Here is an 18,188-nt window from a genome sequence, read left to right as displayed (position 1 = left end):
ACTCCTGTACACCTGCTTATTCATGCAGTTATCCAAGTGCAGCAGTGCAGTGCATAAACTCATGCAGGTACAGTTAAACTTCATATAAAACATCAGAATGAGGAAAAAATGTGATCTCAGTGATTTTGATAATGGCATGGTTGTTGGTCCCAGATGGGCTGGTTTGAGTATTTCAGAAACTGCTGATCTAAGTTTTTTAAAGCACAACAGTCTATAGAGTTTCCACAGAATGATGCAAAAAAAAAAAAAAAAAAAATTCCAGTGAGTTCTGTGGGTAGAAATGCCTTGTTGAAGTTAGAGGTCATGGCCAACTTCCATAGTGGGTAGCTCAGTGGTTAAGACATTGGACTACTGATTGGAAGGTTGTGAGTACCAAGTTGCCACTGTTGGGCCTTGAACAAGGCCCTTATCCCTCAACTGCTCAGTTGTGTGTATATAAATTTAAGTTGCTTTAAGGGTGTCTGCCGCATGCCATAAATTCAAAGTAGAAGAAAGGCTATAGTAACTCAAGTTACCACTCTTTAGAACTGAAGAAAAGCTTCTCAGAACATGCAACATGTTGAACCTTGAAGCAGATGGGCTTCAACAGCAGAATCCCACCATCAGGTTCCACTCCTGTCAGCCAAGAACAGAAATCTGAAGCATAGACCTACTGTAGACTAGAAAAAAAGCATTTTCTAGTCATTTTCCAATCTTCAACTGCCCGTTTTAGGTTAAGGAAAGCATATTTGCTGAATCTACATTCTTTACTACACTCCACAAAGTAATTACTTATCTAACCTGTGTTATTCTGCGTTGTCAAACTATTCGTTGGTCAGCCAATTTGCGAGTTCAGTAGAATCTTTAATGAGCCATGGAGTATTTTAGCCAATCATCTGTGTTTTAAATCTGATGCAGACAGCTACAATGGAGGGAATGCAGCAATGGGATAATGTGGGTTAACTTGGGAGAATTGAAGTAACAATCTAATGGCATACAGAGGAACATGTGCCAGATGACAAGGGATTCTGCGGCCTGGAAAAGCCTGGATCATCCTGATGTTGTGGAAGGAGAAAACTACATGACTGTGACAAGTTTGCAACACAAGCAGAGAATAGTTATTTGATAGCTGGTTGTCCAGAATTACACCAAGGTTTTGTGTGTTGACAGATGCTGTGATCATAGACGGGGTTTTCGTTTCAGCTGATGAGCTGTCATCCATGCTGAGATGCCACCACACATTCACAAGATCCATGCAGAAGCATGAGTGTCTGAGGGAGGAGAGAATGAGTTATATGTCAACAGCATAACAGTGGTATGAAAAACCATGCGACGATATTACTTCAAGAAGATAGTGGGTATAGAGGATAAAAAATAGAAGAGGACAAAGCACTCCTTGTGGGAATCAAGAGTGTGCATGGAGCAGATGTGGATGTCACCTGATATGATCATCCCTCCACTTAGCAAGCAAACCACTTCCAACCTGGAACACTAATTTCAAGGCTTGTCAGGAGGAACAGCCGGGTCTTGTGATTGACCAAGCCAAAGGCTACTGAGAGGTCAAGAAGGATCAGGACCAATGACAGTTTGGTTGATCTAGTGGTGAGACGCTTCTCATTAACAGCCACAAGGACTGAACTACTTTGGTTGGGGTCCTTTCAGGGGATCATTCCTGAAAGTTGACAGAAAGCCACACAATCAGAAATTTTGAAGAGAAAGGAATGAAGTGATTGGTAGTTGCCAATGTCCAAGGTCTCGATGCAGGCTTTTACAAGATGGGAAAGGATCCAGCAGGCAAGTGGTGGACGAGAGAAGCTGCAAAACCTCTAGAAAGAGCAGAAAAGCATTTTAATAAAATGGGAAGGGGAGAAGGAGAATGAATTGTATTAATAGAGGCAGGAGGGAAAGATTGGTGGATTGTGTTAATTTTCTCTTCAAAGAAGGTGGCAAAGCCATCAGCAGATAGGGAGGAGGATGAGGGGGAGGCTTGAGACATGAAGAAAAAACATGGTTGAGTTTGCATCAGAGGAAGATGATTGGAAGATGATTTTAGCTTCTGTCTTGGCAGCAGTCACGTCAGAGAAAAAACTTAGATAGAAGACAGCAGTAGGAGTGGAGATGATCATCAACTTGTGATATTCTGCACTTTCTCTCAGCTGCTCTTAAACCTTTCCCAATGCTGCCTAGCACATCTGGCAGTCAAGGAGCAAAGCGAGACCTTCTTTCACAATATCACTTTGGATTAGTGCCATGGATCTGTTTTGAATTTTGTGCAGGGTGAAACACTTACTTCTTTGTTCTTTCATTGTTAAACATTCTGTTTTTTGGTCTTTTTTTAAAAGCCATAGAAGAAAATTAAAGATAAAATGAAAGTATATGAAAACTCTCCCCTTTCTGAGCTAAAGTCTCTAGCCTTATAGCTAGTCTGTGGTCCAGTGAGCTGCCTTCAGCTATATAATTTACATAAATGCAAGTGATTGGATAAGCTGCAACAGAAGATCTGCTACAGAATCAGAGCTTGTGCACGTTTAAAAAAAAACCCTGGTGAGCCCTGGTGTAGAATATAGATGGCAGCGGTGGACAGTGGATGATTATTTGTCACATACATTACAGCACGGTGAAATTTTTTTCTTGTTGGGAAGCTGGGGCTGGGGTCAGAGAGCAGAGTCAGCCAGGATACAGTGCCCCTGGAGCAGAGCGGGTAAAGGGCCTTCCTCAAGGTCCCAACAGTGACAGTTTGGCAGTGTCACTTCTGATCAGTAACCCAGAACCTTAGCCCTTGAGCCACGACTACCCTATAGGAAGTGAGGAGAGAAAAGTATTGGTTGCTAATTCAAGTGGAAGAGATGTAGGGTCAGGGTGGAATGACAGAAAAGAGCAAAACTTTTAGAGCTTCTGGTACATGTTGACACGCAATTTGACTGACATGGCAGACGGCCTTCCACAGAGGTCTTCCACAGATGTCTTCTCATAGCTGATCAGCAAACATGTAAGTTAAAACTTTTAAATAAAAATGGCATTCTGTGCACTTTTTTCAGTCCAGTGACTCATTATGTAGCAAAGTTTGTTTTCCCACTGAAAATCAGTGAATGGAACTGCATAGTTCAGCCACACAGGCAGCTAACTAGATTGTAATACTGGAGATCATGAAGCTTATGAGCAGAAAAGCGTACAAAAGATTTTGGTCCCTCTGTGGCCCATAGGTGAAACGTCTGAGGCTGAGATTACAATACAGAGGACTCTGGAGATCCAGATCTCTACTAATCAAGGAAGTAAACTAATCAAACTCAGCTATAGTTGATCTTGAAGCATCTTGATCTCTAAAATGGTTGTAATGGAAATAGTTTAAACATGTTGTTGCTGATGGCCACATAGTCGATTTAGTGAGACTAAACAATACAAAAGGAAAAGTAACAATCTGATAGGGATATAAGATGAAGACTATGTTTTAACATAGCTATAAAGTAACCTTGTTGGGATTACCAGGCTATTAATGATACGCTGGGCAAGAATCATGCAGGGCCGGTTTATACCAATAGAATCAACAATATTACTGTTAGCGTCTGCAGCTTATAGCATATAGCACACACGTACATAAGAAGCCGAAGAACCCCCAAAGGGGCAGTGGTAGCTCAGTGGTTACGATGTTGGACTACTGATCGGAAGGTCATGCGTTCAATCCCCAGCACCACCAAACTGCCACCGCTGGGCCCTTGAGCAAGGCCCTTAACCCTCAACTGCTCAGTTGTATAAATGAGATAAATGTAAGTCGCTCTGGATAAGGGCATCTTCCAAATGCCACAAATGTAAATGTGCAACTCCATCTAATGACGGTCTGTGTTTTGACTGTTCATGGATCAAACACATAGATGGAAAATGATGTTACTTTCACAGTGTTGGGATTATATTCTACATTAGGTCTCACCGTGTCATTCCCGGGCGTTGATCATTATTGCAAAGCAGCAAAGCCGCTTGAGTGTGAAGCAAGAAAACAGAACATTCTGTCTGCTTCCTGGATTAGTAGAGCTATTTGCAGAACTTGATCTTTCTCTCTTTCACCCTCTGGAGACAGCTGTGCCCAGCATGGGCATGCTGACTGCCTGAAACCACGTCGTCCGTCTGTACCATATGTGGTATAAAGATAGAGGTGACTATATGGTGCAGATACAGATATATCTATGGGTTTTACACCAGATTTTGCTTCTGTTTGAGGGACCCATTGGTTTTAATATAAAAAACAAAACAATCAGTGAAGGCAATCAATGGATTCTGAGCTACAGAAAATGTTATACAGTTTTGACATTCAGAATTTAGCACCAATGGGTCATATGCTTTTAGCATAAAACCTTGTGCATGACCATGTGTGTGTGTGTGTGTGTGTGTGTGTGTGTGTCTGTGTGAATCTGGGTCAGGAAAAAAGAGGAGATTATGTGCAGAGCTCCCTCCTATCTGTGTGTTGATGTTGCTGAATATATTAGACTGAGGGATTTCTAGGACATGCATCAGAGAACATTCAGATAACACACACACACGCACACACACACAAACAGGGTGTTCTCATTTAACTGTTACATAAAATAGCTTTTATCAGGTCAATAGGTTCACCAGGGAGAGTCATTATATCTATAGCATAGTTCATCTATATCCTAGCTAGGAGTGTGACTGTATCCACCCAGTGTCACAAAAAAAATAAATAAATAAAAATCACATGCAGCTTATCTGCAGCACCTTGTATACGAATAGCAACGGTCTGGCACAAGCATACATTGCACATCCATGTCTCAGACATTCACTCAATGCACCAATGTAAAATTAACCATGCCCACCTCTACCACTACGCTGCTGGAATAAGATCTATATAAATAAATCATCTGACCTCTTTTAAAAACATATTAACTGTAGATGTTTTTGATTTTCATGCCATATGATTACACTTACCGGACTTCAATTCAATTAAATAAGCCTAACTTCTCTTCTTCTATGCAAACACAATCAGGCTTGAAGGTCACATGGTAACAGGTCACGGTAACGTGGGTATTCTCAAAACTCCCTATGAGTTTCCAAAATGTATAGTATTATATTCAAAAAAGTTACAGTATCCGAAAAAAGATGAAAGAATGCATTAAACTACAATGACAATTTTTACAGAAATTCAAGATTCTTTTCTTTGATGAAGATTAAGCAAGAGCAAACTGTCACTGTGCTCTACTGCCTCTTTTTCACCACTTCCAAAACTCTGATAAATTACCAATTGATCATCATGGAAATGAGTGATTGTATTTTTGGAATATATAAGAATTTTCATTCCGACAAAGACAATAGTTCTTTATGAGGAAAACTATTCCAATCTATTTTGAAACCATTTTTATCAGCATTAAGAGATTGAAGGTTGAAGGAGATTGAATTTTTTTTTTTTGTTTGTTTGTTTTTTTGTTTTTTTGGAAATGAATGTGTCTACATATGAAAAACGGGGCTTTTTATGAAGCTCATTGGCAAACACAGACTGAGTGTCTACAAAATCCATTTTCAGTTACTCATTTTGCAGACACTTTAATCAAAATCAGCTTATAAGTGAGGCAGAATACAATTTACGCATAGAGCTGAAGGTTAAGGGTCCATCAGTGGCTCTCGGGCAATCCTGCGATCTAAACTCAGAGCAAGCAAGTATGTTTATTCTTAAAGGTACCACCAGGACAGGCAGAAATTTTAGAAAGATATAATTAATAAAAGATCAAGTTTAAAAGACAGATATGACTCTAAATAGCAAAAACGAGTGCCAGTGAACAATAAATGCTAATAGGAAATGATACAATTTCCGGGCGGTTCAGAAGTCTAAACTGTTCAAAACATAAATGACCTCACCGCCTGTATTGACTGCCAAATCTTCCTGACGATCAGATAAGGAGTGGCAGATAAACGGAAAGGGCGTGCCCACACTTAAAATAAATCTTGCCATCCCAGTCTCTGAGAGATCTCTTTCTGTGATGCAATTCAGGCAGATGTAATAAAATATCTCATGGTGATTTAGGTGCACTATCAGGAACTATTCAGCAACTATGATGCAATACAGTTATAATTACATAGACTGTTTTTACACCATGGAACTAAACAGATGTTCTGTGAATGCAACTTCGCCATCAAAATATGTGATTACATGGTACCACAGGTATCTTTTCTAAAAATCCCTTTCCTCCCATGATTTTTAGAAATTTGCACAAATTTCATGATCTTCATAAATTTGCACAATTTCTCAAATTATGGACACACAGTTGATGCACCAATGAAGAGAGCTGTTAGATTCCAAGCATTTTTAGATTTTTAAAATGTTGTGAACTTGCGTAATATATGTGAGGGAATGTGAGGAGATTATATGTGGGATGCATTAGGTATGGGAGAAGATTATGAGATTTATTCATAACCAAAATAATCTCGCTCTGTGGATGAGGATGACGCAGCTGTCAGGAGTTAGTGTTCTCAGGAAAAGGCGTATTAATTTGCTAAATTGCAGAGAGAGAGAGAGAGAGAGAGAGAGAGAGAGAGAGAGAGAGAGAGAGAGAGAGAGAGTACAGATTAAATCAGAGATTTTTCATAGTTTGAGAGAAAGAAAAAGAATTGACTGATAAGAAAAGTACAAAAGTAATTCTCACAAACACTTCCTGCCTGTTATAGGGTTTGAATTCTTCTCAGATTCACATGGACACTACACTATGCACTCAAACCCAATTAAAACAAAGAGAGCTACTGAGTAGCAAGACCACATACCTTTAAAGACACACACACACACAGAGAGAGAGAGAGAGAGAGAGAGAGAGAGACTACATACACGTACATAAAAAACTAGTCTGAACACTCCTGTATTTGATTGTTTTTCTTCATGCACACACACATACACACACACACAAGCATTAGTTAGACTTTGGACAGAGCGGGCTGTCTGGCTAAGGGGAGGGCAGGAAGAATGAGAGAGAGAGAGAGAGAGAGAGAGAGAGAGCAAGAGAGAGAGGGGAGTGAGAAAGGGTGAAAGTAGAGGGAGTCCTGCACCGGGAGAGTGTGTATGTGTGTGTGTGTGTGTGTGTGGAAAAGTGGCAGGCTGTTTCTCTCCTCATACACTCCTCTCTCTTTTTTCTCCTTCTCCTTCTTTTGTTCTCTCTCATGGCTGATTCTGTGAGGAGGTGGCTGAAGTGGCTGAGTGCAGAAACAGGATTAGGCTGACAAACTCAACTCAGAAAGTAATAAAAAAGCAGGAGCTGAAGAAACAATGAGAAGGTGTGGAGCTACACATATGTGTCTGTGGGTGTGCCCAAAAAGTGCAGAGGAAAAAAGGGAACATGAAGAGGCAACTTTGTTGGGAGAAAATGAGAAGGAAGGTGAGTGAAAATTTTAGAGTCCTGAGTGAGAGCTTCGGTTGAAGTCTAACTCAGAGTGTGTGTGTATGTGTATGTGTATGTGTGTGTGATGGAAGTTGAGAATAGCATCAGAAAGCTTTTTCTAAGAACAGCCTTTCACTTTATTTTTGGGCAATCAGAGCTTCTAAAGTTAGCCATAATGAAAGTGTGTATCTGTGTTGTTGTGGTCACACTCGATGCTGTGTGAATGTGTATTTGTTTTGAGTGCCTTGGGGTGCATTGCAGTATATGCAATTTTAATTCATGTATTGAAATGTTCAAATCTATAGCTAAAATAACTGTGATATTCAATTATGCCTGATTATATGAATAACTACATTTGTTTGGCATATGGGGCATATCACTTAAATACATTTGAAAGTGAGATTAGCCTGGACAGGATAATGATGCATAAACCAACAAAGCATTAAACTAAAAAAGGGATATTGGTTGCACTCCCTTCCTGAGGAAAGAAGTCCCAAGGTGCAGTTTGTCCCAGTTGTCAAAAGAATGTTTATGCACATAATATACAATTTATATATCAATGGTTAGCAATCACTGTATTATTCATTAATTTGTCTGTTAGGCTACTCTAAATTATTAACAAAAATATCTTTATTGACATGACAAACCACATGACACTCAATATAATCTCATGGCTGCGAAAAGATTTGCACAAACTTGCATGAAAAGTTTAAAATGGTTAAAATTGCTTTAAAGGTCATGGTTTATATTTCTATAATGAAGTTCTTGACGTAGTGGTTCCACAAATAAATGTTATTTAGACAACAGAGAACAGCATAGAAGCACTTTTAACCTCATAAAGAAATATGTACTTTAAAAATGTCCCCAACCCTACACACCCCAGCACTTCTCCTGTTATATCAGTGAAAAAGTAAATAGTTGAGGTGAGATTTTCTCAACTTCTCCTTTGTGAAACTGCCAGTGTTGAGATCTGACGTTAGAGAAAGCTGATGATGTTAGAGAAAGTTGACGTTAGTGAACCAGAGCAAAGCTATTAGTCAGCTAGTTTAACTAATTACATTTTCAATTAGCAAGGTGGTAGTGTTGCTACTTCTACATCAATTAGTTCGTGATTAGTTTCATAATTTTATCAACTGAGTAGTGGAGTAGCACTGATAAGCTCTATAGTTTTTCTTTATGTACACAAAATATATTTTAATCCATTAATTCCATCCATAAGTTACAGCTTCTGGGTGGCACAGCTCCAGGGTTCACTGTCAGCTTGGGTTACTGTCGTTGTGGCATTTCACGTGTTCTCCCCATGTCCATGTAGGTTTCATCTCAACCTCCAAAAACATGCTGGTAGGTGGATTAGCTATGCTAAACTGAATATGTGTGTGTGGGTGCATGGTACACTGCCATGAACTGGCATTCCATCCAAGGTGTATTTACACGCCCAGAGTTTAAGACAAGCTCTGGATCCTCCACAACCCTGGCCAGGATAAAGCGGTTACTGAAGGAGTGTTGCCAACTGTTTTCAGGGGAAAGTAGCTAATGCATGCTCAAAAGGTCACTAGAAATCTGCTTATTCATGCAGGTGGAACAACAATGGTGATCAATGATTGGTCTTTGGGAAAGAATGGTGATCACTGATTGGTCTTTGGGAAAGAATGGTGATCACTGATTGGTCTTTGGGGAAGAATGGTGATCGGTGATTGGTCTTTGAGAAAGAATGGTGATCAGTGGTTGGTCTTTGAGGAAGAATAGTGATCAGTGATTGGTCTTTCGGAAAATATGGTGATCAGTGGTTGGTCTTTGAGGAAGAATGGGGATCAGTGATTGGTCTTTCGGAAAGAATGGTAATCAGTGGTTGGTCTTTGAGGAAGAATGGGGATCAGTGATTGGTCTTTGAGAAAGAATGGTGATCAGTGGTTGGTCTTTGAGGAAGTATGGGGATCACTGATTGGTCTTTGGGAAAGTATGGTGATCAGTGATTGGTCTTTGAGAAAGAATGGTGATCAGTGGTTGGTCTTTGAGGAAGAATAGTGATCAGTGATTGGTCTTTCGGAAAATATGGTGATCAGTGGTTGGTCTTTGAGGAAGAATGGGGATCAGTGATTGGTCTTTCGGAAAGAATGGTAATCAGTGGTTGGTCTTTGAGGAAGAATGGGGATCAGCGATTGGTCTTTGGGAAAGAATGGTAATCAGTGGTTGGTCTTTGAGGAAGAATGGGGATCAGTGATTGGTCTTTGAGAAAGAATGGTGATCAGTGGTTGGTCTTTGGGGAAGAATGGGGATCAGTGATTGGTCTTTGAGAAAGAATGGTGATCAGTGGTTGGTCTTTGGGGAAGAATGGGGATCAGTGATTGGTCTTTGAGGAAGAATGATGATCAGTGATTGGCCTTTGGGAATATAGGCTTGTGCAAGCACAACTCCACCAGGCTTTACACATTGGTGCAGCTGTGAGCTGGAGGGCAATATCGTTTCCAGGACAGTTACTAACGTCTGCTCAAAAAAGTCTGTTTTTTGAAATAAAGCCACTAAAGAAGTCTAAGTCTTCACCAAATCTAGCAACAAAGTCTCTAAGTTGGCACCACTGTACTGAAAATGAATTAATCAATGAAAGTTATAGCTGCTTCTTGTTTGTTGGTTGGAAAAAAAAAAACCACTGAGCTGGGCTGCTAACAAGACCAATTTGTTTATAAGAATAAATAGGTAAATTGTCAGGCAGCCACCTGTGATTAACTACTGGATGTGACTGCCAAGATAATTGATCTAGTTTCACCCTAGCTCAAAGTGTAGCTAGCTAACTGCAATTTAAAATAAACTTGCCCAACATTGCCTCAATTGAGTATATTGTGTGTACTTTTCATGTAAGCTTAAGCTGTATATAGTTTACACAGAATGTCTTTTTCCAGCTGTTGTGCTGAAAATATTGATTGGTTCTAGCTAGCAGTACAAACAACTGCTGTCTAATGGCAACATTAGCTAGTGAGTGACACTACACTTTGTGATTTATGAGTGTATGCCTATACTGAACTTAACAAAATATCATTTTAGTGGAAGATGATGGAAACCTTTTTTCTTGTTTAGTTCACCTTGTTTTATTTGATTTCATTTTCATTTTTTAAATGAATAACAATTCAGATAAACCCCTCATCTTCCTGTACAAAAAAACCTTAATATACAGTAAATACATAGGTTGGTCCTATACAAGGACTAAAAAGTACATTATGTGCAAAAAGCATTTTACAAATGAGATTTCACAATCAGCTGGAGCGTATTCAGTCTATAAATGTGTTGAGATTAGGTTTGGCACCATCGTTTGGTCACCCCGCTGAAATATTCAGCTACCAGCCGCCAAAACACAGGCTGAGGTGGTCAAACTGGTAGAAAATCTTTGCCAGTGGGTAAGTGCTGGCAGAAAGGAAATAGTTTCTGAATTACCGTTACTAATTCAGCATCATAGATAAGATATTTTTAAAGAAAATAACACAATAGTAAAGGAATTAGATTATGTCACACATTCATTAAACATTTTAGTCAGTAATATAGTGGAAAATTATTCACCAGCTGGCAGAGATGGTCTACCAGCTTGATCAACTCGGCTTGTGTTTTGGCAGATGGTAGCTGGTCGGACTAAGCTGGATATTTCAGCAGGGCAGGAAAAAATTTTAATTAAGGACAGGGGGATATCTTTCCCTGCGGGCATCCCGTTCTACCCTAAATAACTATTTACAGCTATATAAGTTTGCATGTCTGCATGTGTGTGAGTGAAATATATACTTACGTGTTAAAGCCTTTGTACACTTGTGTGGTTTGATACAGCCTGATGTGAAGTGGAGGACTCTTACCATCCCGAAGTGGATTATTTTAATATACCAACACATCCCAAAGTGGTTTATTCCTCTGATAAAACAGCAATTTGCCAACTATTACAGTAAAAATATATTAATGTACATCATGCTTTTTTAACCATTTATAGTTACATTTATTGTTATGGAAGGTCCGCAAGACAGGTTAGTTCCTGTTATCACTTATGTTATAGCAGCTATAAACAGTTGTTCCCTCACCAGCCTCCTTTCCTCTCTCTTAAAATTAATAAGACAAAAAAGAACACAGCTTGTCATGCTACCGAGAAACCGGAAAGTGCAAAGTCCTCTGTCCTGAAGATTCTCCAGTGGCAGAAAACTTACTAACCCCTAAAAAGTGCTGACACCAGAGACTCTTTCCATAAATCTCCTAACAGAAAGGTTCATGATATTAATGATTGTAAGTTTTTCTTTGTTAAATAACATGTTTTTTTTTAATCCACTTATTATTAGCTTTAGATTATGTGGAGCATCTGCTGTACAAATCCCTGTGAATGAGTCGTTACTATAGAAACATTAATGCAAAAGAGCGAGTGCATTAATATAGTTGTCTTGTAGCCAGCGCTACTGTCAGAGTTGCTGTTATAGAAAAGTAATCAACGCCTTCGGACCAATCAGATTTGAGACTTCAACAGCACTGTGCTATAAATTCATTTAACAAATATCTAACAACACAATTCTGTGCCCAAGGGTGTGTGTTATTTGAATAATAAGAAAGAATAGTAGTTTTACATCACAGATACCTGAAATGGTGAGTAGTACCTCCGACTGTGACTTTTCAGTTGTTTTATTGTTAGAAAGTCAGAGGAAGGATCGGGGTTATTAGGCTCACACTATTTTGGAGCACAGGAAAAAAAAATTGGTGGTGAATTGCATCACCTCATTGAAACTTGGCAGGTAACACTTTCTGTGGAGCCCATATTCATAAATCATTATAACTGTGCTTATAATTCCTTTTCATTTTTAATAACTATAATGTTGGCTCATAAATCTCCAGGGGTGGAAAATACTTAAGTATTATTTTGGGCTATTTCTACTTTACTTGAGTGTTATTGATATTCAATACTTTTACAAATTACATTTAAAAGAAAAAAAAAACTTCAGAGTACTCTTTACAAAACTTAAAGGTCACTTCATCTCTCATCTAGCAAATGACTATATCCTCTACAGCTATAGAATGGACTCCTGAACGTTTTATTTACATTTCAGTTTAAAGAATCCAATCAAGTTCCAATCAGTGTGGAACAAAACTATCAATCTTCATGCCAATTCGTCATCGGCTGTGGCCTTCTCACGCTACGCAATATATACAATGTTCAGCTTTCCATTATACATTTGAACATCTGACCCTACCACAGTACAATGGTTCAATATGCTGGAGTGAGCAGAGACTCGTATATGAAACGTCTCCTTTCCCTCCGTAGAAGGCAGGAACTCCTTCTAATTTGCAAAAGCTTTTTGAGGTAAGTTTCGCTAATTTTCTAACTTTACCTGGCTATATTTAATGAAATTAGCCCATTTTCTTTGCTAATGCCAGGTTAGACTATCAGCTAATGTAATTAACAGCTAATGTAATTCAGGCTAATGGTAAATAATGGTTATTTGCATGATATTTTATTTCTGATTAACTAATTAGCAAACTATGCCGCATTAGTCATGCACATGACCTTCAAATTTACAGAGATTGAATTAAGTTTTCAGGTAGAACTGTGGTTTTAGATAAGTAATAAAAGTTAGGTTTCATATGAAATCATGATATTAACTTAATTTCATTCAACCTTTTCCTTTTTACTTTTCGACACTTCGGTACATTTATAAATAGCAACGTATTTACTTTCACTTGAGCTCATTTTTTGGGCTGATACTTCCACTTTTAAGTAAGGGTTTGACACATTATTTGTACTTTCACTTAAACATAATGTTTCAATAATTTTGCACCTCATAAATCTCTAATAATATACTCCAAGTATTGATATAAGTGTCAATATTCATTATAATGGCATATTGTATAAAGGCTGCACAAAGTTATATATAAATATATGTATGTATGTACATCAACATTTAAACATTTAAAAGGCCATCATTAAGTGCATCAATTGAAGTGAATATTTTAAACCCTTCCTCATTAAAAGTAAATTGTAAGACACTATTTATTTATAAAAGTTATTTCAGATTAATTACAAAAAATGACAAGGACGCACATATGTAGTGCCGACTGAACCATGGAGAGATATGACGTATATATATGGTGTTCATGTGTAAATTTAGAAACATTTCTTATACAGTTCATGTAGTGACTAAACTTACGTATAGTCAGTCAGTTTACGCCAGTGCTTCTTACTGTACATTCAGCGCTGTGGATTACACACATAACCTGTACATTTTATTTACTCTGCTCCAATCACTGACTTGAGTAAACGTACTGCAACCGTAGTAATAATTCACTTAGTAAAGGTAAAAGTAATGAGCAAGAAAATTACACAACTAAGAGTAAATAAGTAATCTGTGACTACGTGACTAGTTAGTACATAACGAAGTGAGTAATTACTTTACGAATTAATAATAAATAATAATTAAATAATAATTAATTAATTTACAAATCTTTTTTATGTATAAATTAATGCAAAAACGTTCTACATCTGAGGAAAGCCTTTTTGAACGATTATGTTAACTAATCAAGTGAGCTACTCTGAAGTGAACACCACCTCTATTATCAACAGTATATTAAAAAAAAAGGAAACGTTATAGAGCTGTTGGGTTTTCAGTAGTTTGCTAGGTTCATTAGCTAGCTAGATAGCTCATGTTCATTCAAACATGTTTATAGCTACACACTTCTATCTTTTGCTATCTAGCAAAGATGCCCCTTACACATTATCCTGAGCATTACCAATAGACTATAGCAGCATTTAGATATATTTAGCGCAACTGGCAATAGCACACAACAGAGCATCAAAGTGACATTTTATGTTTAATACAGAGCTTTCATATGTAAAACATTTAAAGATCTGGTTAGCTAGTGTAGCTCACTCAGCTAGCTAATGGCTTACCTGTACATGTTTCTGCAGATTAGATACATTGAGCTTCTGGAGTTAAAGTTATTATTATTTTTCCCTCTGTAATGGTGATCAAAAATAAATGTCGCAAAGTTGAATATGTTATTTATTTATTTATTTTTTAAAAGCTCAGGTAAAAGTCATAGCACAACGATTTAATTACACTTAAAAAAAAAAAGTACTTTACAGTGAACCATGCACTGCAGTATTGTAACAAGAGTACATGTATTTCATTCCTTTCCACCCGTCTTCAAAACATCTGATTCAACTCATCGGCTAATAAATCAGATACTGCAGAAATGTCTATAAAAGCAACACAACATATGATAATGTAACTTTTCCATACACGTCTATCACCGTGTATTTGCAGTATGTGTGTTTATGAGTGTGTGTGGGCTCATGTGCAGGAGAACCCAAAAAAATCTGCATGGTGTGTAAAAGGATATCCTGTGGGTGAACGGCTTAGAAGAACTCCTCTTGTTAACACGGTATAGTAAAACTACATGGCCTCAGAGAGGAACACAAGTAAATGGTGAGAGTGAGACTGAGAGAAAAAGAAAGGAATAGAAACAGAGAGAAAGAGTTCATAGGAGCAGTGCTGGCCACCCACACAGGCGCTAAAAGCAAACGGAGGAAAAGTGAAAGGGTGCTGCATGTTGTGAATTCTAAGCTGCTGACCTCTGTGGAAAATAACAGGAGGCACTCAGGGAAGGTCAGGCAGAGACCATCGTTCTTTACACTGCCCAAACACTGGACTATCCATATATACACACACACACACACACGTGTCATACTATCCTTGTGAAGACTTTCCTTTCCACCTTCCACCTTCGTACACCTAAATCTAATGATAACCCTAATCTCAGTAATCAGTCAGAAACTTTTTTTTTCAGTTTTCTGTTAGTTTTTTAACACAAAACCTGCAGTTTTTGTAAAGAATCAGTTTTCCTTGTGAAGACCAGCCACATGTCTACACAAGGTCATAAATCTTGTAAATTTTTCAGCTGTACTCGGTTTATACAGGCAGAGTGGTGGATTGAGGAGCAGTACAGTTCGTAATATATTCTGGTGCCGCCGCAAAAGGATGTAATAACGGCAAAGACGTTACTAAATAAGAAATTGCAGACCACAAGGTAACAAAATGGTCAGCAGCCATCAAAAACATAATCCTAGCAGATTCATAGCACACAAAACTGTCAGTGTTTTCAAAAATATGTTGTTTTTTTTCCTGTTCACTCAAAAACAGTGAAAACAGACTTTTAAAATTTCTCCTTTTTGGATGTCATTTTCAAAAAATGACCCCCAAACAGGCTTTAAAAATATCTGTGTATATTATATACATATAACAGCCGTGTCAGGAAACAGTTAATGTTACGCATTTAAAATTTAGCTTTAGAACCTTGTGTAGTTGGACTGGGTGTAGTAGGATGACAAGAATCAAACTAATATTTCAAAGACATGAATCTTTCTTCCTGCATTTTGTTTTATTAATAAGGATATTAGGAATATGTTTTGCTAACACTGACATAAATACTTAGCTAACCTGCAGTGCTACTTGTTATATTAACGTTCACACAAAACACTGCTGTTTGCACTGGATAAGATTTCAGTTGAATTACCCCAAATTCACACCAGACACTTCACACTTCACTCCGTCAAATCGCACTGTTCGTGTTTGAAGGCTAGCTACCTAGTTAGGTTGTGAAATGTTCCATGCAAGTGTATACTGCATTTACTGTTTGTTTTATGTTTTTCCTCCTCCACAATCAGACATCCTTAATGGTTCTGCCACAAAATACTTCGGGGTTCATTCCAGGGCAACATTTTACCACCATGTGAGCATAGAGGAGCATGAGAACTCTATTTCATACAGTGTTAATGCAGATACAGAAGGACCGAGACGTAATTACAAAACAGAAAATGTAATTTGGTGTCATAGATTTCAGTGAATGTCTGTGGAGGTTACGCTTGACTTATGCATGAAACAAGGAGAGGTGACACGCAGGCTAGAGTTTGACACACCCTTAACATGCCACTGACACAACCAGTGTGGACTGAAATGCTAGTTAATATAGAAGTGTAATTGCCAAGTGTGACACATGTCTGACGTGTGTCAAAACAACAACAACAACAAAAAAAAAAAACGCTTCGCATGTTAGCATTTACACATAGCATAGAATGTATTTATTTGAATTGACAAAAGTATTTGCATGCTAGCAGAGTCATTCTTTACATCTTCTGAGAGAGTCTTTGTGGAATTCCACGATGACACTTCCTCAACAAATATGAACCTTAAAGAATCCTCCAGCATTTTTTAACCTGATCTCTTTATCCACAGCATCTGTAATGTATATGCAAGTGCTACAGTCAGGAATTTCACAATGCTTCATTCTACTGAGGAAAGAAAACCTGTTTAACCCGAACTCACTTATATAATCATATAATAATTCTGACTTTTCGGCTGGCAAAAGATTTCTGGACACATATCTGTTAGCTAATGTGTCTAGAGGATGTCTTTATAGATTATGACCAATTAGCATGGGAAAAGCGATCCCATAAAGCACAGCAAAGTGAATGAGTTCACGATGTACTCAATGTTGTCACGTCAAAAGTTCTATGTGTACCATGTGCACCTGATATCTTTAATGCAAAGTGATTGCTTTAGCCTTGTGTTTGATCGTTAATAGATTCAATGCTCATAATATGTATGTTATACCTGAGCTAAGAAATCAATAAGTTACGTAAAACCCCCAGAAACATTGCTACTCTGATGAGTCCTGTCTTGATCAGCCCTCCAGTCCAGCCAACACCATAACACTTTATGTTGGTCTTTACCTTTAATTTGTCACATGTCTGTATTTCAAGAAAATATATCCTGTGCAAATAGCATGAGTCCACATAAATGAACATACATTAATTTACACCATGTTATTAAATAATCTGTCTGGGTGAAATAAATTTTAGTTATTGTAGGTGTTCATTAATTAGTGAACATTCAGTTAAACGTTATTTAATTCAAATTTTAATGGCTTTGTCAATATTAATTATCTAAAGAATAAAACATAAAAGCAGACCCATTTTTATTCCTCTTATACAACATCAATTTGTATAAGACAACAATTGCAATTTGTATTGAATGTTTTAATGTGTTAATCAACGTCATAATTTTTAACCATTTATAGTTGTATTTATTATTGTGAAATGTATGAGAAACAAGTTAGGTCCTGTTATAGCTTTGATTATAGCAGCTATAAACAATTAGAGACCACTGTCCTGAAGACTCTCCCATGCAGAAACATACTGAATGATACAAAATGCTGACCCTGGAGATGATTATACACTTTTCTTTGTCTTAATTTACGTGGAACGTCTTCCATGCAAGTTGCTGTGAATGGGCTGTTACTACAGAAACATAATAGAACGAGTGCATTAATATAAACCTGTGATTTGTCTCGCAGCCGGAACTACTGCCAGTGCTGCTGTTATAGAAAATTAATCAACATGTTCTCACCAATCAGAATGGAGAATTCATTAACTAATGTTAATTATTGCAGTAAATAACCTTAAATACTATCTCATATTGCTGTGTTGAGTTGGAAGAGTAGTACATAGAGGTATAGAAATTGCTTGCACTGGTTGAGATGTTTCAAATATACTGGTCTGTACTCTTTGCAAACCTTTCCTCAGTTTCATTACTCTTTGCTAGTTTTCAGAGTTAACCCTTCCTCCCCCCTCCATCCATTCTGCCTTTCCTAATCTGATGATTGTTCGCTTCTTCTTGGTGCTGACTCAGATGCTTTAGGGAGGGGAGAACGGGGTCGCTGTGCAAGGTCACAACCTCTGTGTGTGTGTGTGTGTTTGTGTGTGTGTGTGTGAGAAAGACTATGGTCCCTTGGAGGCCAAAGTTCAGTTTGGGGTTGAGCCCTCCTCTTGTT

At 37.9% G+C, this 18,188-nt stretch overlaps 1 long non-coding RNA gene across 2 annotated transcripts in view; it reads left to right on the top strand.

Moving 5' to 3' along the window:
- The first annotated feature begins 6,889 nt into the window (after window positions 1-6,889).
- Window positions 6,890-18,188, top strand: part of LOC113531288 (uncharacterized) — a 94,005-nt gene continuing 82,706 nt past the window's right edge. The window contains exon 1 of one of the 2 annotated variants that reach the window (XR_008301097.1): window positions 6,890-7,346. This is a non-coding gene — a long non-coding RNA (uncharacterized LOC113531288). The remainder of the gene's footprint in view (window positions 7,347-18,188) is intronic. The other variant, XR_003403241.3, reaches the window with a different exon arrangement.

The sequence above is a fragment of the Pangasianodon hypophthalmus genome, chromosome 27 (assembly GCF_027358585.1).
Source record: "Pangasianodon hypophthalmus isolate fPanHyp1 chromosome 27, fPanHyp1.pri, whole genome shotgun sequence".
NCBI lineage: Eukaryota > Metazoa > Chordata > Actinopteri > Siluriformes > Pangasiidae > Pangasianodon > Pangasianodon hypophthalmus.
The sequence above is the reverse complement of the archived record's forward strand: the minus strand, read 5'-3'. Positions and strand labels throughout refer to the sequence as shown.